At 48.7% G+C, this 22458-nt stretch overlaps 1 protein-coding gene across 2 annotated transcripts in view; it reads left to right on the plus strand.

Annotated features, from left to right (window-relative positions):
• Nucleotides 1-22458, plus strand: part of smpd3 (sphingomyelin phosphodiesterase 3) — a 694292-nt gene that overhangs the window by 302990 nt on the left and 368844 nt on the right. The gene's annotated exons all lie outside the window — the stretch shown is intronic.

The raw sequence follows: 22458 nt of genomic DNA on the forward strand, positions 1-22458 counted from the left end.
GTGAGAATGTCCATGGGAGAGAGTGACAGTGAGACTGTCCATGGGAGTGACTGAGTGACACTGCCCATCGGAGAGAGTGACTGAGTGATACTGTCAATGGGAGAGAGTGACTGAGTGATACTGTCAATGGGAGAGAGTGACTGAGTGATACTGTCCATGGGAGAGAGTGACTGAGTGAGATTGTCTATGGTAGAGAGTTACTGACTGATTCAGTCCATGGGAGAGAGTACTGAGTGACACTGTACATGGGAATGATTGAGTGATACTGTCCATGGCAGAGAGTGACTGATTGATACAGTCCATATGAGTGACTGTATGGTACTGTCCATAGGAGTGACTGAGTGAAACTGTCCATGGGAGAGAGTGACTGAGTTAGACTGTCAAAGGGAGAGAGTGAATGAGACTGTCCATGGGAGAGAGTGACTGAGTGATACTGTCTATGGGAAAGAGTGACTGAGTGAAACTATATACGGCAGTGACTGAGTGATACAGTCCATTAGGAGAGAGTAACTGAGTGATACTATATATAGCAGTGACTGAATGACACTGTTCATGGGAGAGAGTGACTGAGTGAGACTGCTCATCGGAGAGAGTGATACTGTCCATGGGAGAGAGTAACTGTGATACTACATATGGCAGTGACTGAATGATACTCTTCATGGGAGAGAGTAACTGAGTGGGAGTGTCCATGGGAGTGACAGAGTGAGACTGTCCATGGGACAGAGCGACTGAGTAAGACTGCCCATGAGAGAGAGTGACTCAGTGAGACTGTCCATGGGATTGAATAACTGAATGATACTCTCCATGGGAGTGACGGAGTGAGACTGCCCATGGGAGAGAGTGACTCAGTGAGACTGTCCATGGGATTGAATAACTGAATGATACTCTCCATGGGAGTGATGGAGTGAGACTGCCCATGGGAGAGAGCGACAGTGAAACTGTCCATGGGAGTGACAGAGTGAGACTGCCCAGGCGAGTGAGTGACTGAGTGATACTGTCAATGGGAATGACTGAGTGAGACTATCAATGAGAGAGGGTCACAGTTGGACTGTCCATGGGAGTGACTGAGTGATAGTGCCCATTGGAGAGAGTGATCAGTGAGACTATCCATGGGAGCGAGTGAATGAGTGATACTGTCCCTGGAAGTGACTGAGTGAGACTGTCCATGGGAGTGACTGATTGATACTGTCCATGGTTGAGAGTGACTGAGCGATACTGTCCATGGGAGAGAGTGACTGAGGTTGTCCATAGGAGAGAGTGACTGATACTGTCCATGGGAGAGAGTGACTGAGAGATACTGTCCATGGGAGAGAGTGACTGAGACTGTCCATGGGAGAGAGTGACTGAGTGATGCTGTCCATGGGAGAGAGTGATTGAGTGACACCGTGCATGGGAGTGACTGAGAGAGACTGTCCATGCGAGCGAGTGACTCAGTGAGACTGTCCATGTGAGAGAGTTACTGAGTGAAGAGTAAGAATAAAACTGTCCATGGGAGTGACTGACTGATACTGTCCATGGGAACATAAACATAAGTACATAAGAACATAAGAATTAGGACCAGGAGTAGGCCATCAAGCCCCTCGAGTCTGCTCCGCCATTCAACAAGATCATGGCTGAACTGGCCGTGGACTCGGCTCCACTTACCAGCCCGTTCCCCATAACCCTTAATTCCCTTATTGGTTAAAAATCTATCTATCTGTGATTTGAATACATTCAATGAGCTAGCCTCAACTGCTTCCTTGGGCAGAGAATTCCACAGATTCACAACCCTCTGGGGAAAGAAATTCCTTCTCAACTCGATTTTACATTGGCTCCCCGGTATTTTGAGGCTGTGCCCCCTAGTTCTAGTCAACCCGACCAGTGGAAACAACCTCTCTGCCTCTATCTTGTCTATCCCTTTCATTATTTTAAATGTTTCTATAAGATCACCCCTCATTCTGAATTCCAACGAGTAAAGATCCAGTCTACTCAATCTATCATCATAAGGTAACCCCCTCATCTCCGGAATCAGCCTAGTGAATCGTCTCTGTACCCACTCCAAAGCAAGTATATCCTTCCTTAAGTAAGGTGACCAAAACTGCACGCAGTACTCCAGGTGCGGCCTCACCAAACTCATGTACAGTTGCAGCAGGACCTCCCTGCTTTTCTACTCCATCCCTCTCACAATGAAGGCCAACATTCCATTCGCCCTCCTGATTACCTGCTGCACCTGCAAACGAACTTTTGGGGATTCATGCACAAGGACCCCCAGGTCCCTCTGCATCTCAGCATGTTGTAATTTCTCCCCATTCAAATAATATTCCCTTTTACTGTTTTTTTTTCCAAGGTGGATGACCTCACATTTTCCAACATTGTATTCCATCTGCCAAACCTTAGCCCATTCGCTTAACCTGTCTAAATCTCTTTGCAGCCTCTCTGTGTCCTCTACACAACCCGCTTTCCCACTAATCTTTGTGTCATCTGCAAATTTTGTTACACTACACTCTGTCCCCTCTTCTAGGTCATCTATGTATATTGTAAACAGATGTGGTCCCAGCACCGATCCCTGTGGTACACCACGAACCACAGATTGCCAACCTGAAAAGGACCCATTTATCCCGACTCTCTGCTTTCTGTTAGCCAGCCAATTCTCTATCCATGTAATACGTTTCCTCTGACTCCGCATACCTTTATCTTCTGCAGTAACCTTTTGTGTGGCACCTTATCGAATGCCTTTTGGAAATCCAAATATACCACATCCATCGGTACACCTCTATCCACCATGCTCGTTATATCCTCAAAAAATTCCAGTAAATTAGTTCAACATGATTTCCCCTTCATGAATCCATGTTGCATCTGCTTGATTGCACTATTCCTATCTAGATGTCCCGCTATATCTTCCTTAATGATAGCTTTAAGCATTTTCCCCACTACAGAAAGTTAAATTAACTGGCCTATAGTTACCTGCCTTTTGTCTGCCCCCTTTTTTAAACAGAGGTGTTACATTAGCTGCTTTCCAATCCGATGGTACCTCCCCAGAGTCCGAGGATTTTGGTAGATTATAACGAATGCATCTGTAATAACTTCCGCCTTCTCTTTTAATACGCTGGGATGCATTTCATCAGGACCAGGGGACTTGTCTACCTTGAGTCCCAGTAGCCTGTCCAGCACTACCTCCCTAGTGATAGTGATTGTCTCAAGGGAGAGAGTGGCTGAGTGATATTATCCATGGCAGAGAGTGACTGAGTGAGATTGTCCATGGGAGAGAGTGACGAGTGAGATTGTCCATGGGAGAGAGTGACGAGTGAGATTGTCCATGGGAGAGAGTGACTGAGTGATACTATCTATGGGAGAGAGTGACTGATACTGTTCATAGGAGTGACTGAGTGATACTGTCCATGGGAGAGAGTGACGAGTGAGATTGTCCATGGGAGAGAGTGACTGATACTGTCCATTGGAGTGACTGAGTGATACTGTCCATGGGAGAGAGTGACTGAATTAGTCTATCCATGGGAGAGAGCGATTGAGTGAGACTGCCCATGGGAGAGAGTGACTGAGTGATGCTGTCCATGGGAGAGAGTGATTGAGTGATGCTGTCCATGGGAGAGAGTGATTGAGTGACACCGTGCATGGGAGTGACTGAGAGAGACTGTCCATGCGAGCGAGTGACTCAGTGAGACTGTCCATGTGAGAGAGTTACTGAGTGAAGAGTAAGAATAAAACTGTCCATGGGAGTGACTGACTGATACTGTCCATGGGAACATAAACATAAGTACATAAGAACATAAGAATTAGGACCAGGAGTAGGCCATCAAGCCCCTCGAGTCTGCTCCGCCATTCAACAAGATCATGGCTGAACTGGCCGTGGACTCGGCTCCACTTACCAGCCCGTTCCCCATAACCCTTAATTCCCTTATTGGTTAAAAATCTATCTATCTGTGATTTGAATACATTCAATGAGCTAGCCTCAACTGCTTCCTTGGGCAGAGAATTCCACAGATTCACAACCCTCTGGGGAAAGAAATTCCTTCTCAACTCGATTTTACATTGGCTCCCCGGTATTTTGAGGCTGTGCCCCCTAGTTCTAGTCAACCCGACCAGTGGAAACAACCTCTCTGCCTCTATCTTGTCTATCCCTTTCATTATTTTAAATGTTTCTATAAGATCACCCCTCATTCTGAATTCCAACGAGTAAAGATCCAGTCTACTCAATCTATCATCATAAGGTAACCCCCTCATCTCCGGAATCAGCCTAGTGAATCGTCTCTGTACCCACTCCAAAGCAAGTATATCCTTCCTTAAGTAAGGTGACCAAAACTGCACGCAGTACTCCAGGTGCGGCCTCACCAAACTCATGTACAGTTGCAGCAGGACCTCCCTGCTTTTCTACTCCATCCCTCTCACAATGAAGGCCAACATTCCATTCGCCCTCCTGATTACCTGCTGCACCTGCAAACGAACTTTTGGGGATTCATGCACAAGGACCCCCAGGTCCCTCTGCATCTCAGCATGTTGTAATTTCTCCCCATTCAAATAATATTCCCTTTTACTGTTTTTTTTTCCAAGGTGGATGACCTCACATTTTCCAACATTGTATTCCATCTGCCAAACCTTAGCCCATTCGCTTAACCTGTCTAAATCTCTTTGCAGCCTCTCTGTGTCCTCTACACAACCCGCTTTCCCACTAATCTTTGTGTCATCTGCAAATTTTGTTACACTACACTCTGTCCCCTCTTCTAGGTCATCTATGTATATTGTAAACAGATGTGGTCCCAGCACCGATCCCTGTGGTACACCACGAACCACAGATTGCCAACCTGAAAAGGACCCATTTATCCCGACTCTCTGCTTTCTGTTAGCCAGCCAATTCTCTATCCATGTAATACGTTTCCTCTGACTCCGCATACCTTTATCTTCTGCAGTAACCTTTTGTGTGGCACCTTATCGAATGCCTTTTGGAAATCCAAATATACCACATCCATCGGTACACCTCTATCCACCATGCTCGTTATATCCTCAAAAAATTCCAGTAAATTAGTTCAACATGATTTCCCCTTCATGAATCCATGTTGCATCTGCTTGATTGCACTATTCCTATCTAGATGTCCCGCTATATCTTCCTTAATGATAGCTTTAAGCATTTTCCCCACTACAGAAAGTTAAATTAACTGGCCTATAGTTACCTGCCTTTTGTCTGCCCCCTTTTTTAAACAGAGGTGTTACATTAGCTGCTTTCCAATCCGATGGTACCTCCCCAGAGTCCGAGGATTTTGGTAGATTATAACGAATGCATCTGTAATAACTTCCGCCTTCTCTTTTAATACGCTGGGATGCATTTCATCAGGACCAGGGGACTTGTCTACCTTGAGTCCCAGTAGCCTGTCCAGCACTACCTCCCTAGTGATAGTGATTGTCTCAAGGGAGAGAGTGGCTGAGTGATATTATCCATGGCAGAGAGTGACTGAGTGAGATTGTCCATGGGAGAGAGTGACGAGTGAGATTGTCCATGGGAGAGAGTGACGAGTGAGATTGTCCATGGGAGAGAGTGACTGAGTGATACTATCTATGGGAGAGAGTGACTGATACTGTTCATAGGAGTGACTGAGTGATACTGTCCATGGGAGAGAGTGACGAGTGAGATTGTCCATGGGAGAGAGTGACTGATACTGTCCATTGGAGTGACTGAGTGATACTGTCCATGGGAGAGAGTGACTGAATTAGTCTATCCATGGGAGAGAGCGATTGAGTGAGACTGCCCATGGGAGAGAGTGACTGAGTGATACTGTCCATGGGAGAGAGTGGCTGAGTGATATTATCCATGGGAGAGAGTGACTGAGTGAAAAGAGTGAGAGTGAATCTGTCCATGGGAGTGATGGAGTGAGACTGTCCATGGGAGAGAGCGACAGTGAGACTGTCCATGGGAGTGACTGAGTGTACTGCCCATGGGAGAGAGTGAATCAGTGAGACTGTCCATGGGAGTCAGTGACTGAGTGATGAAGTCCATGGGAGTGACTGACTGAGACTGTCTATGGGAGTGACGGATTGATACTGTCCATGGGAGAGCGTGACTGTGTGATACTGTCCATTGGGGTGACTGAGACTGTCCATGCAAATGACTGAGTGAGACTGACCATGGCAGAGAGTGACTGAATGATACGGTCCATGGGAGAGAGTGTCTGAGTGATGCTGCCCATGGGAGAGAGTGACTGAGTGATATTGTCCATGGGAGAGAGTGACTGAGTGATGCTGTCCATGGGAGAGAGTGACAGAGTGAAACTCTCTATGGGAAAGAGTGACTGAGTGATATTGTCCATGGGACCGAGTGATGAGTGATACTGTCCATGGGAGTGACTGAGTGAGACTGTCCATGGAAGAGAGTGACTGAGTGAGACTGTCCATGGGAGAGAGTGACTGAGTGATACTGTCTATGGGAAAGAGTGACTGAGTGATATTGTCCATGGGAGAGAGTGACTGAGTTAGACTATCCATGGGAGAGAGCGACCGAGTGAGACAGCCCATGGGAGAGAGTGACTGAGTGATACTGTCCATGGGAGAGAGCAACTGAGTGATACTACATATGGGAGTGACAGAGTGAGACTGTCCATGGGACTGAGCGACTGAGTGAGACTGCCCATGGGAGAGAGTGACTCAGTGAAACTGTCCATGGGATTGAGTGACTGAGTGATACTAACCATGCGAGTGACGGAGTGAGACTGTCCATGGAAGAGAGTGAGTGATGAGTGATACTGTCCATGGGTGTGACTGAGTGAGACTGTCCATGGGAGTGACTGATTAATACTGTCTGTGGTTGAGGGCGACTGAGTGATACTGTCCATGGGAGCGAGTGACTGAGTGATACTGTCCATGGGAGAGAGTGACTGAGTAATTCTGTCCATGGGAGAGAGTGACTGAAATTGTCCATGGGAGAGAGTGACTGAGTGATGCTGTCCATGGGAGCGAGTGACTGAGTGACACTGTGCATGGGAGAGAGTGACTGAGTGAAAAGTGTGACAGTGATACTGTCCATTGGAGTGACTGAGTGATACTGTCCATGGGAGAGAGTCACTGAGTGATACTGTCTATGGGAGAGAGTGACTGAGTGATACTGTCCATGGGCGTGACTGAGACTGTGCATGCGAATGACTGAGTGAGACTGTCCATGGCAGAGAGTGACTGAGTGAGACTGTCCATGGGAGAGAGTGACTGAGTGATACTGCCCATGGGAGAGAGTGACAGTCATACTGTCCATGGCAGAGAGTGACTGATTGATACTGTCCATAGGAGTGACTGAGTGATACTGCCCATGGGAGAGAGTGACTCAGTGAGACTGTCCATGGGAGTGAGTGACTGAATGATACTTTCTATGGGACCGAGTGATGAGTGATACTGTCCATGGGAGTGACTGAGTGAGACTGTCCATGGAAGTGACTAATTGACACTGTCCATGGTTGAGAGTGACTGAGTGAGACTGTCCATGGGAGAGAGTGACTGAGTGATACTGTCTATGGGAAAGAGTGACTGAGTGATATTGTCCATGGGAGAGAGTGACTGAGTTAGACAATCCATGGGAGAGAGCGACCGAGTGAGACAGCCCATGGGAGAGACTGACTGAGTGATACTGTCCATGGGAGAGAGCAACTGAGTGATACTACATATGGGAGTGACAGAGTGAGACTGTCCATGGGACTGAGCGACTGAGTGAGACTGCCCATGGGAGAGAGTGACTCAGTGAGACTGTCCATGGGATTGAGTGACTGAGTGATACTCACCATGGGAGTGACGGAGTGAGACTGTCCATGGAAGAGAGCGAGTGATGAGTGATACTGTCCATGGGTGTGACTGAGTGAGACTGTCCATGGGAGTGACTGATTAATACTGTCTGTGGTTGAGGGCGACTGAGTGATACTGTCCATGGGAGCGAGTGACTGAGAGATACTGTCCATGGGAGAGAATGACTGAGTGATACTGCCCATGGGAGAGAGTGACTGAGTGATGCTGTCCATGGGAGAGAGTGACTGAAATTGTCCATGGGAGAGAGTGACTGAGTGATGCTGTCCATGGGAGAGAGTGACTGAGTGACACTGTGCATGGGAGTGACTGAGAGAGACTGTCCATGTGAGAGAGTGACTGAATGAGATTGTCCATGCGAATGACTGAATGAGACTGTCCATGTGAAAGAGTGACTGAGTGAAGATTAAGAATGAAACTGTCCATGGGAGTGACTGACTGATACTGTCCATGGGAGAGAGTGACCGAGTGAGATTGTCCATGGGAGAGAGTGACTGAGTGATGCAGTCTATGGGAGAGAGTAACTGAGTGAGACTGTCCATGGGAGAGAGTGACTGAGTGAAAAGTGTGACAGTGATACTGTCCATTGGAGTGACTGAGTGATACTGTCCATGGGAGAGAGTCACTGAGTGATACTGTCTATGGGAGAGAGTGACTGGGTGATACTGTCCATGGCAGAGAGTGACTGATTGATACTGTCCATAGGAGTGACTGAGTGGTACTGCCCATGAGAGAGAGTGACTGAGTTAGACTGTCAAAGGGAGAGACTGAATGAGACTGTCCATGGGAGAGAGTAACTGAGTGATACTGGCCATGGGAGAGAGTAACTGAGTGATACTACATATGGCAGTGACTGAGTGATACTCTTCATGGGAGAGAGTGACTGAGTGCGACTGTCCATGGGAGTGACTGAGTGAGATTGTCCATGGGACAGAGCGACTGAGTGAGACTGCGCATGGGAGAGAGTGACTCAGTGAGACTGTCAATGGGATTGAGTGACTGAATGATACTCTCCATGGGAGTGACGGAGTGAGATTGTCCATGGGAGAGAGCGACAGTGAGACTGTCCATGGGAGTGACTGAGTGATACTGCCCATGGGAGAGAGTGACTCAGTGAGACTGTCCATGGGAGTGAGTGACTGAATGATACTTTCTATGGGAGAGAGTGACTGAGTGATACTGTCCATGGAAGTGACTGAGTGAGACAGTCAATGAGAGAGAGTGACAGTGATACTGTCCATGGAAAAGAGTGACTGAGTGATGCTGTCCATGGGAGAGAGTGACTGAGTGATAATTTCTATGGGAAAGAGTGACTGAGTGATATTGTCCATGGGAGAGAGTGACTGAGTTAGACTATCCATGGGAGAGAACGACTGAGTGAGACTGCCCATTGGAGAGAGTGACTGAGTGATACTGTCCATGGGAGAGAGCAACTGAGTGATACTACATATGGGAGTGACAGAATGAGACTGTCCATGGGACAGAGCGACTGAGTGAGGCTGCCCATGGGTGACAGTGACTCAGTGAGACTGTCTATGGGAGAAAGTGAGTGAGTGATACTGTCCATAGGAGTGACTGAGTGATACTCTCAATGGGAGAGAGTGACTGAGTTAGTCTATCCATGGGAGAGAGCGACTGAATGAGACTGTCCATGGGAGAGAGTGGCTGAGTGATATTATCCATGGGAGAGAGTGACTGAGTGACACTGTCCATTGGAGAGACTGACTGAGTGACATAGTCCATGGTAGAGAGTGACTGAGTGATACTGTGCATGGGAGTGACTGAGTGATACAGTCTATGGGAGAGAGTAACTGAGTGAGACTGTCCGTGGGAGAGAGTGACTGAGTGAAAAGTGTGACAGTGATACTCTCCATGCAGTGACGGAGTGAGACTGTCCATGGAAGAGAGCGAGTGATGAGTGATACTGTCTATGTGAAAGAGTGACTGAGTGATATTGTCCATGGGAGTGAGTGACTGAGTGATACTGTCCATGGGAGTGACTGAGTGAGACTGTCAATGAGAGAGAGTGATAGTGAAATTGTCCATGGGAGTGACTGAGTGATACTGCCCATCGGTGAGAGTGACTGAGTTAGACTATCCATGGGAGTGACTAATTGACACTGTCCATGGTTGAGAGTGACTGAGTGAGACTGTCCATGGGAGAGAGTGACTGAGTTAGACTATCCATGGGAGAGAGCGACTGAGTGAGACAGCCCATGGGAGAGAGTGACAGATTGAGACTGTCCATGGGACAGACCGACTGAGTGAGACTGCCCATGGGAGAGAGTGACTTAATGAGACTGTCAATGGGATTGAGTGACTGAGTGATACTCTCCATGGGAGTGACGGAGTGAGACTGTCCATGGAAGAGAGCGATTGATGAGTGATACTGTCCATGGGAGTGACTGAGTGAGACTGTCATGGGAGTGACTGATTAATACTGTCCGTGATTGAGGGCGACTGAGTGATACTGTCCATGGGAGAGAGTGACTGAGTGACACTGTCCATGGGAGTGATTGAGACTGTCCATGCGAATGACTGAGTGAGACTGTCCATGGCAGAGAGTGACTGAGTGAGACTGTCCATGGGAGAGAGTGACTGAGTGACACTGCCCATGGGAGAAAGTGACTGAGTGATACGGTCCATGGAAGTGACTGAGTGAGACTGTCAATGGGAGAGAGTGACAGTCATACTGTCCATGGGAGAGAGTGACTGAGTGACACTGTGCATGGGAGTGACTGAGGGAGACTGTCCATGGGAGCGAGTGACTCAGTGAGACTGTCCATGTGAAAGAGTGACTGAGTGAAGAGTAAGAATGAAACTGTCCATGGGAGTGACTGACTGATACTGTCCATGGGAGAGAGTGACCGAGTGAGATTGTCCATGGGAGAAAGTGACTGAGTGATACAGTCTATGGGAGAGAGTAACTGAGTGAGACTGTCCATGGCAGAGAGTGACTGATTGATACTGTCTATAGGAGTGACTGAGTGGTACTGCCCATGGGAGAGAGTGACTGAGTTAGACTGTCAAAGGGAGAGAGTGAATGAGACTGTCCATGGGAGAGAGTAACTGAGTGATACTATATATAGCAGTGACCAAGTGATACTGTTCTTGGGAGAGAGAGACTGAGTTAGACTATCCATGGGAGATACCGACTAAGTGAGACTGCCCATGGGAGAGAGCGACTGAGTGATACTGTCCATGGGAGAGAGTAACTGAGTGATACTACATATGGCAGTGACTGAGTGATACTCTTCATGGGAGAGAGTGACTGAGTGCGACTGTCCATGGGAGTGACTGAGTGAGATTGTCCATGGGACAGAGTGACTGAGTGAGACTGCCCTTGGGAGAGAGTGACTCAGTGAGACTGTCAATGGGATTGAGTGACTGAATGATACTCTCCATGGGAGTGACGGAGTGAGACTGTCCATGGGAGAGAGCGACAGTGAGACTGTCCATGGGAGTGACTGAGTGATACTGCCCATGGGAGAGAGTGACTCAGTGAGACTGTCCATGGGAGTGAGTGACTGAGTGATACTGTCCATGGGAGTGACTGAGTGATACTGTCAATGAGAGAGAGTGACAGTGAAACTGTCCATGGGAGTGACTAATTGACACTGTCCATGGATGAGAGTGACTGAGTGACACTGTCCATGGGAGAGAGTGACTGAATGATACTGTCCATGGGAGAGAGCAACTGAGTGATACTACATATGGGAGTGACAGAGTGAGACTGTCCATGGGATTGAGTGACTGAGTGATACTCTCCATGGGAGTGACGGAGTGAGACTGTCCATGGAAGAGAGCGAGTGATGAGTGATACTGTCCATGGGCGTGACTGAGACTGTGCATGCGAATGACTGAGTGAGACAGTCCATGGCAGAGAGTGACTGAGTGAGGCTGTCCATGGGAGAGAGTGACTGAGTGATACTGCCCATGGGAGAGAGTGACAGTCATACTGTCCATGGGAGAGAGTGACTGAGTGATACTGCCCATGGGAGAGAGTGACTGAGTGATACTGTCCATGGGAGAGAGTGACTGAAATTGTCCATGGGAGAGAGTTACTGAGTGATGCTGCCCATGGGAGAGAGTGACTGAGTGACACTGTGCATGAGAGTGACTGAGTGACACTGTGCATGGGAATGACTGAGAGAGACTGTCCATGGGAGCGAGTGACTCAGTGAGACTGTCCATGTGAGAGAGTGACTGAATGAGATTGTCCATGCGAATGACTGAATGAGACTGTCCATGTGAAAGAGTGACTGAGTGAAGAGTAAGAATGAAACTGTCCATGGGACTGACTGACTGATACTGTCCATGCGAGAGAGCGACCGAGTGAGATTGTCCATGGGAGAGAGTGACTGAGTGATAGTGTCAATGGGAGAGAGTAACTGAGTGAGACTGTACGTGGGAGAGAGTGACTGAGTGAAAAGTGTGACAGTGATACTGTCCATGCGAGTGACTGAGTGATACTGTCCATGGCAGAGAGTGACTGATTGATACTGTCTGTGGGAGAGAGTGACTGAGTGGTACTGCCCATAGGAGTGACTGAGTGATACTATTCATGGGATAGAGTGACTGAGTTGGACTTTCCATGGGACAGAGCGACTGAGTGAGACTGCCCATGGGAGAGAGTAACTGAGTGATACTATATATGGCAGTAACTGAGTGATACTCTTCATGGGAGAGAGTGACTGAATGTGACTGTCCATGGGAGTGACAGTGAGATTGTCCATGGGACAGAGCGACTGAGTGAGACTGCCCATGGGAGAGAGTGACTCAGTGAGACTGTCCATGGGAGAGAGTGACTGAGTGATACTGTCCTTGGGAGTGACTGAGTAAGACTGTATATGAGAGAGAGTGGCAGTGAAACTGTCCATGGGAGTGACTGAGTGATACTGCCCATCGGAGAGAGTGAATCAGTGAGACTGTCCATGGGAGAGAGTGACTGAGTGATACTGTCCATGGGAGTGACTGAGACTGTCCATGCGAATGACTGAGTGAGACTGTCCATGGGAGAGAGTGACTGAGTGATACTGCCCATGTGAGTGACTGAGTGAGGCTGTCAATGAGAGAGAGTGACAGATACTGTCCATGGGATAGAGTGACTGAGTGATACTGCCCATGGGAGAGAGTGACTGAAATTGTCCATGGGAGAGAGTGACTGAGTGATGCTGTCCATGGGAGAGAGTGACTGAGTGACACTGTGCATGGGAGTGACTGAGAGAGACTGTCCATGGGAGCGAGTGACTCAGTGAGACTGTCCATGTGAGAGAGTGACTGAATGAGATTGTCCATGTGAATGACTGAATGAGACTGTCCATGTGAAAGAGTGACTGAGTGAAGAGTAAGAATGAATCTGTCCATGGGACTGACTGACTGATACTGTTCATGGGAGAGAGTGACCGAGTGAGATTGTCCATGGGAGAGAGTGACTGAGTGATAGTGTCAATGGGAGAGAGTAACTGAGTGAGACTGTACGTGGGAGAGAGTGACTGAGTGATATTGTCCGTGGGAGAGAGTGACTGAGAAAGACTGTCCATGGTGGAGAGCGAATGAGTGATACTACATATGGGAGTGAGTTACTGAGTGAGATTGTCCATGGGACAGAGCGACTGAGTGAGACTGCCCATGGGATTGATTGACTGAATGATACTCTCCATGGGAGTGACGGAGTGAGACTGTCCATTGGAGAGAGCGACAGTGAGACTGTCCATGGGACTGACTTAGTGATACTGCCCATCGGAGAGAGTAACTGAGTGTGACCGTCCATGGGAGTGACTGATTAATACTGTCCGTGGTTGAGAGCGACTGAGTGATACTGTCCATGGGAGAGAGTGACTGAGTGAGACTGTACATGGGAGAGAGTGACTGAGATTGTCCATGGGAGAGATTGACTGAGTGATACTGTCCATGAGAGAGAGTAACTGAGTGAGATTGTCCATGGTAGAGAGTGACTGAATGATGCTGTCCATGGGAGTGACTGAGACTGTCCATGCGAATGACTGAGTGAGACTGTCCATGGCAGAGAGTGACTGAGTGAGACTGTCCATGGGAGAGAGTGACTGAGTGATACGGTCCATGGGAGTTACTGAATGAGACTGTCCATGAGAGAGAGCGACAGTGATACTGTCCATGGGAGAGAGTAACTCAGTGAGACTGTCCATGGGATTGAGTGACTGAGTGATACTCACCATGGGAGTGACGGAGTGAGACTGTCCATGGAAGAGAGCGAGTGATCAGTGATACTGTCCATGGGTGTGACTGAGTGAGACTGTCCATGGGAGTGACTGATTAATACTGTCTGTGGTTGAGGGCGACTGAGTGATACTGTCCATGGGAGCGAGTGACTGAGAGATACTGTCCATGGGAGAGAATGACTGAGTGATACTGCCCATGGGAGAGAGTGACTGAGTGATGCTGTCCATGGGAGAGAGTGACTGAAATTGTCCATGGGAGAGAGTGACTGAGTGATGCTGTCCATGGGAGAGAGTGACTGAGTGACACTGTGCATGGGAGTGACTGAGAGAGACTGTCCATGTGAGAGAGTGACTGAATGAGATTGTCCATGCGAATGACTGAATGAGACTGTCCATGTGAAAGAGTGACTGAGTGAAGATTAAGAATGAAACTGTCCATGGGAGTGACTGACTGATACTGTCCATGGGAGAGAGTGACCGAGTGAGATTGTCCATGGGAGAGAGTGACTGAGTGATGCAGTCTATGGGAGAGAGTAACTGAGTGAGACTGTCCATGGGAGAGAGTGACTGAGTGAAAAGTGTGACAGTGATACTGTCCATTGGAGTGACTGAGTGATACTGTCCATGGGAGAGAGTCACTGAGTGATACTGTCTATGGGAGAGAGTGACTGGGTGATACTGTCCATGGCAGAGAGTGACTGATTGATACTGTCCATAGGAGTGACTGAGTGGTACTGCCCATGAGAGAGAGTGACTGAGTTAGACTGTCAAAGGGAGAGACTGAATGAGACTGTCCATGGGAGAGAGTAACTGAGTGATACTGGCCATGGGAGAGAGTAACTGAGTGATACTACATATGGCAGTGACTGAGTGATACTCTTCATGGGAGAGAGTGACTGAGTGCGACTGTCCATGGGAGTGACTGAGTGAGATTGTCCATGGGACAGAGCGACTGAGTGAGACTGCGCATGGGAGAGAGTGACTCAGTGAGACTGTCAATGGGATTGAGTGACTGAATGATACTCTCCATGGGAGTGACGGAGTGAGATTGTCCATGGGAGAGAGCGACAGTGAGACTGTCCATGGGAGTGACTGAGTGATACTGCCCATGGGAGAGAGTGACTCAGTGAGACTGTCCATGGGAGTGAGTGACTGAATGATACTTTCTATGGGAGAGAGTGACTGAGTGATACTGTCCATGGAAGTGACTGAGTGAGACAGTCAATGAGAGAGAGTGACAGTGATACTGTCCATGGAAAAGAGTGACTGAGTGATGCTGTCCATGGGAGAGAGTGACTGAGTGATAATTTCTATGGGAAAGAGTGACTGAGTGATATTGTCCATGGGAGAGAGTGACTGAGTTAGACTATCCATGGGAGAGAACGACTGAGTGAGACTGCCCATTGGAGAGAGTGACTGAGTGATACTGTCCATGGGAGAGAGCAACTGAGTGATACTACATATGGGAGTGACAGAATGAGACTGTCCATGGGACAGAGCGACTGAGTGAGGCTGCCCATGGGTGACAGTGACTCAGTGAGACTGTCTATGGGAGAAAGTGAGTGAGTGATACTGTCCATAGGAGTGACTGAGTGATACTCTCAATGGGAGAGAGTGACTGAGTTAGTCTATCCATGGGAGAGAGCGACTGAATGAGACTGTCCATGGGAGAGAGTGGCTGAGTGATATTATCCATGGGAGAGAGTGACTGAGTGACACTGTCCATTGGAGAGACTGACTGAGTGACATAGTCCATGGTAGAGAGTGACTGAGTGATACTGTGCATGGGAGTGACTGAGTGATACAGTCTATGGGAGAGAGTAACTGAGTGAGACTGTCCGTGGGAGAGAGTGACTGAGTGAAAAGTGTGACAGTGATACTCTCCATGCAGTGACGGAGTGAGACTGTCCATGGAAGAGAGCGAGTGATGAGTGATACTGTCTATGTGAAAGAGTGACTGAGTGATATTGTCCATGGGAGTGAGTGACTGAGTGATACTGTCCATGGGAGTGACTGAGTGAGACTGTCAATGAGAGAGAGTGATAGTGAAATTGTCCATGGGAGTGACTGAGTGATACTGCCCATCGGTGAGAGTGACTGAGTTAGACTATCCATGGGAGTGACTAATTGACACTGTCCATGGTTGAGAGTGACTGAGTGAGACTGTCCATGGGAGAGAGTGACTGAGTTAGACTATCCATGGGAGAGAGCGACTGAGTGAGACAGCCCATGGGAGAGAGTGACAGATTGAGACTGTCCATGGGACAGACCGACTGAGTGAGACTGCCCATGGGAGAGAGTGACTTAATGAGACTGTCAATGGGATTGAGTGACTGAGTGATACTCTCCATGGGAGTGACGGAGTGAGACTGTCCATGGAAGAGAGCGATTGATGAGTGATACTGTCCATGGGAGTGACTGAGTGAGACTGTCATGGGAGTGACTGATTAATACTGTCCGTGATTGAGGGCGACTGAGTGATACTGTCCATGGGAGAGAGTGACTGAGTGACACTGTCCATGGGAGTGATTGAGACTGTCCATGCGAATGACTGAGTGAGACTGTCCATGGCAGAGAGTGACTGAGTGAGACTGTCCATGGGAGAGAGTGACTGAGTGACACTGCCCATGGGAGAAAGTGACTGAGTGATACGGTCCATGGAAGTGACTGAGTGAGACTGTCAATGGGAGAGAGTGACAGTCATACTGTCCATGGGAGAGAGTGACTGAGTGACACTGTGCATGGGAGTGACTGAGGGAGACTGTCCATGGGAGCGAGTGACTCAGTGAGACTGTCCATGTGAAAGAGTGACTGAGTGAAGAGTAAGAATGAAACTGTCCATGGGAGTGACTGACTGATACTGTCCATGGGAGAGAGTGACCGAGTGAGATTGTCCATGGGAGAAAGTGACTGAGTGATACAGTCTATGGGAGAGAGTAACTGAGTGAGACTGTCCATGGCAGAGAGTGACTGATTGATACTGTCTATAGGAGTGACTGAGTGGTACTGCCCATGGGAGAGAGTGACTGAGTTAGACTGTCAAAGGGAGAGAGTGAATGAGACTGTCCATGGGAGAGAGTAACTGAGTGATACTATATATAGCAGTGACCAAGTGATACTGTTCTTGGGAGAGAGAGACTGAGTTAGACTATCCATGGGAGATACCGACTAAGTGAGACTGCCCATGGGAGAGAGCGACTGAGTGATACTGTCCATGGGAGAGAGTAACTGAGTGATACTACATATGGCAGTGACTGAGTGATACTCTTCATGGGAGAGAGTGACTGAGTGCGACTGTCCATGGGAGTGACTGAGTGAGATTGTCCATGGGACAGAGTGACTGAGTGAGACTGCCCTTGGGAGAGAGTGACTCAGTGAGACTGTCAATGGGATTGAGTGACTGAATGATACTCTCCATGGGAGTGACGGAGTGAGACTGTCCATGGGAGAGAGCGACAGTGAGACTGTCCATGGGAGTGACTGAGTGATACTGCCCATGGGAGAGAGTGACTCAGTGAGACTGTCCATGGGAGTGAGTGACTGAGTGATACTGTCCATGGGAGTGACTGAGTGATACTGTCAATGAGAGAGAGTGACAGTGAAACTGTCCATGGGAGTGACTAATTGACACTGTCCATGGATGAGAGTGACTGAGTGACACTGTCCATGGGAGAGAGTGACTGAATGATACTGTCCATGGGAGAGAGCAACTGAGTGATACTACATATGGGAGTGACAGAGTGAGACTGTCCATGGGATTGAGTGACTGAGTGATACTCTCCATGGGAGTGACGGAGTGAGACTGTCCATGGAAGAGAGCGAGTGATGAGTGATACTGTCCATGGGCGTGACTGAGACTGTGCATGCGAATGACTGAGTGAGACAGTCCATGGCAGAGAGTGACTGAGTGAGGCTGTCCATGGGAGAGAGTGACTGAGTGATACTGCCCATGGGAGAGAGTGACAGTCATACTGTCCATGGGAGAGAGTGACTGAGTGATACTGCCCATGGGAGAGAGTGACTGAGTGATACTGTCCATGGGAGAGAGTGACTGAAATTGTCCATGGGAGAGAGTTACTGAGTGATGCTGCCCATGGGAGAGAGTGACTGAGTGACACTGTGCATGAGAGTGACTGAGTGACACTGTGCATGGGAATGACTGAGAGAGACTGTCCATGGGAGCGAGTGACTCAGTGAGACTGTCCATGTGAGAGAGTGACTGAATGAGATTGTCCATGCGAATGACTGAATGAGACTGTCCATGTGAAAGAGTGACTGAGTGAAGAGTAAGAATGAAACTGTCCATGGGACTGACTGACTGATACTGTCCATGCGAGAGAGCGACCGAGTGAGATTGTCCATGGGAGAGAGTGACTGAGTGATAGTGTCAATGGGAGAGAGTAACTGAGTGAGACTGTACGTGGGAGAGAGTGACTGAGTGAAAAGTGTGACAGTGATACTGTCCATGCGAGTGACTGAGTGATACTGTCCATGGCAGAGAGTGACTGATTGATACTGTCTGTGGGAGAGAGTGACTGAGTGGTACTGCCCATAGGAGTGACTGAGTGATACTATTCATGGGATAGAGTGACTGAGTTGGACTTTCCATGGGACAGAGCGACTGAGTGAGACTGCCCATGGGAGAGAGTAACTGAGTGATACTATATATGGCAGTAACTGAGTGATACTCTTCATGGGAGAGAGTGACTGAATGTGACTGTCCATGGGAGTGACAGTGAGATTGTCCATGGGACAGAGCGACTGAGTGAGACTGCCCATGGGAGAGAGTGACTCAGTGAGACTGTCCATGGGAGAGAGTGACTGAGTGATACTGTCCTTGGGAGTGACTGAGTAAGACTGTATATGAGAGAGAGTGGCAGTGAAACTGTCCATGGGAGTGACTGAGTGATACTGCCCATCGGAGAGAGTGAATCAGTGAGACTGTCCATGGGAGAGAGTGACTGAGTGATACTGTCCATGGGAGTGACTGAGACTGTCCATGCGAATGACTGAGTGAGACTGTCCATGGGAGAGAGTGACTGAGTGATACTGCCCATGTGAGTGACTGAGTGAGGCTGTCAATGAGAGAGAGTGACAGATACTGTCCATGGGATAGAGTGACTGAGTGATACTGCCCATGGGAGAGAGTGACTGAAATTGTCCATGGGAGAGAGTGACTGAGTGATGCTGTCCATGGGAGAGAGTGACTGAGTGACACTGTGCATGGGAGTGACTGAGAGAGACTGTCCATGGGAGCGAGTGACTCAGTGAGACTGTCCATGTGAGAGAGTGACTGAATGAGATTGTCCATGTGAATGACTGAATGAGACTGTCCATGTGAAAGAGTGACTGAGTGAAGAGTAAGAATGAATCTGTCCATGGGACTGACTGACTGATACTGTTCATGGGAGAGAGTGACCGAGTGAGATTGTCCATGGGAGAGAGTGACTGAGTGATAGTGTCAATGGGAGAGAGTAACTGAGTGAGACTGTACGTGGGAGAGAGTGACTGAGTGATATTGTCCGTGGGAGAGAGTGACTGAGAAAGACTGTCCATGGTGGAGAGCGAATGAGTGATACTACATATGGGAGTGAGTTACTGAGTGAGATTGTCCATGGGACAGAGCGACTGAGTGAGACTGCCCATGGGATTGATTGACTGAATGATACTCTCCATGGGAGTGACGGAGTGAGACTGTCCATTGGAGAGAGCGACAGTGAGACTGTCCATGGGACTGACTTAGTGATACTGCCCATCGGAGAGAGTAACTGAGTGTGACCGTCCATGGGAGTGACTGATTAATACTGTCCGTGGTTGAGAGCGACTGAGTGATACTGTCCATGGGAGAGAGTGACTGAGTGAGACTGTACATGGGAGAGAGTGACTGAGATTGTCCATGGGAGAGATTGACTGAGTGATACTGTCCATGAGAGAGAGTAACTGAGTGAGATTGTCCATGGTAGAGAGTGACTGAATGATGCTGTCCATGGGAGTGACTGAGACTGTCCATGCGAATGACTGAGTGAGACTGTCCATGGCAGAGAGTGACTGAGTGAGACTGTCCATGGGAGAGAGTGACTGAGTGATACGGTCCATGGGAGTGACTGAGTGAGACTGTCCATGAGAGAGAGCGACAGTGATACTGTCCATGGGAGAGAGTAACTCAGTGAGACTGTCCATGGGATTGAGTGACTGAATGATACTCTCCATGGGAGTGACGGAGTGAGACTGTCCATGGGAGAGAGCGACAGTGAGACTGTCCATGGGAGTGACTGAGTGATACTGCCCATCGGAGAGAGTGACTCAGTGAGACTGTCCATGGGAGCGATTGATGAGTGATACTGTCCATGGGAGCGACTGAGTGAGACTGTCCATGGGAGTGACTGATTAATACTGTCCGTGGTTGAGAGCGACTGAGTGATACTGCCCATGGGAGAGAGTGACTGAGTGATACGGTCCATGGGAGTGACTGAGTGAGACTGTCTATGAGAGAGAGCGACAGTGATACTGTCCATGGGAGAGAGTGACTGAGTAATACTGCCCATGGAAGAGAGTGACTGAGTGATACTGCCGATGGGAGAGAGTGACTGAGTGATACTGTCCATGGGAGAGAGTGACTGAGATTGTCCATGGGAGAGATTGACTGAGTGATACTGTCCATGGGAGAGAGTGACTGAGTGAGATTGCCCATGGGAGAGAGTGACTGAGTGATGTTGTCCATGGGAGAGAGTGACTGAGTGACACTGTGCATGGGTGTGACTGAGGGAGACTGTCCATGGGAGCGAGTGACTCAGTGAGACTGTCCATGTGAGAGAGTGACTGAATGAGATTGTCCATGCGAATAACTGAATGAGACTGTCCAGGTGAAAGAGTGACTGAGTGAAGAGTAAGAATGAAACTGTCCTTGGGAGTGACTGACTGATACTGTCCATGGGAGAGAGTGACCGAGTGATACTTTCCATGGGAGAGAGTGACCGAGTGAGATTGTCCAGGGGAAAGAGTGACTGAGTGATACTGTCTATGGGAGAGAGTGATTGAGTGATACTGTCTATGGGAGAGAGTGATTGAGTGATACTGTCCATGGCAGTGAGTGACTGAGTGATACTGTCCATGGGAGAGAGTGACCGAGTGAGATTGTCCATGGGAGAGAGTGACCGAGTGAGATTGTCCATGGGAAAGAGTGACTGAGTGATACTGTCCATGGGAGAGAGTGACCAAGTGAGATTGTCCATGGAAGAGTGTGACTGAGTGATAATGTCCATAGGAGAGAGTGAATGAGTGATACTGTCTATGGGGGAGAGTGACAGAGTTATACTGTCCATAGGAGTGACTGAGTGATACTGTCCATGGGAGAGTGTGACTGAGTTAGACTGCCCATGGGAGAGAGTAACTGAGTGATACTATATATGGCAGTGACTGAGTGACACTGTTTATGGGAGTGACTGAGACTGTCCATGCGAATGACTGAGTGAGACTGTCCATGGCAGAGAGTGACTGAGTGAGACTGTCCATGGGAGAGAGTGACTGAGTGATACTGCCCATGGGAGAGAGTGACTGAGTGATACGGTCCATGGGAGTTACTGAATGAGACTGTCCATGAGAGAGAGCGACAGTGATACTGTCCATGGGAGAGAGTAACTCAGTGAGACTGTCCATGGGATTGAGTGACTGAATGATACTCTCCATGGGAGTGACGGAGTGAGACTGTCCATGGGAGAGAGCGACAGTGAGACTGTCCATGGGAGTGACTGAGTGATACTGCCCATCGGAGAGAATGACTCAGTGAGACTGTCCATGGGAGCGAGTGATGAGTGATACTGTCCATGGGAGTGACTGAGTGAGACTGTCCATGGGAGTGACTGATTAACACTGTCCGTGGTTGTGAGCGACTGAGTGATACTGTCCATGGGGAGAGTGACTGAGTGATACTGTCCATGGGAGAGAGTGACTGAGATTGTCCATGGGAGAGAGTGACTGAGTGAGATTGTCCATGGTAGAGAGTGACTGAGTGATGCTGTCCATGGGAGTGACTGAGACTGTCCATTCGAATGACTGAGTGAGACTGTCCATGGAAGAGAGTGACTGAGTGATACGGTCCATGGGAGTGACTGAGTGAGACTGTCTATGAGAGATGGCGACAGTGATACTGTCCATGGGAGAGAGTGACTGAGTGATACTGCCGATGGGAGAGAGTGACTGAGTGATACTGTCCATGGGAGAGAGTGACTGAGATTGTCCATGGGAGAGATTGACAGAGTGATACTGTCCATGGGAGAGAGTGACTGAGTGAGATTGCCCATGAGAGAGAGTGACTGAGTGATGCTGTCCATGGGAGAGAGTGACTGAGTGACACTGTGCATGGGTGTGACTGAGGGAGACTATCCATGGGAGCGAGTGACTCAGTGAGACTGTCGATGTGAGAGAGTGACTGAATGAGATTGTCCATACGAATAACTGAATGAGACTGTCCATGTGAAAGAGTGACTGAGTG

This window comes from Pristiophorus japonicus, chromosome 13 (assembly GCF_044704955.1).
Source record: "Pristiophorus japonicus isolate sPriJap1 chromosome 13, sPriJap1.hap1, whole genome shotgun sequence".
Taxonomy (NCBI): domain Eukaryota; kingdom Metazoa; phylum Chordata; class Chondrichthyes; family Pristiophoridae; genus Pristiophorus; species Pristiophorus japonicus.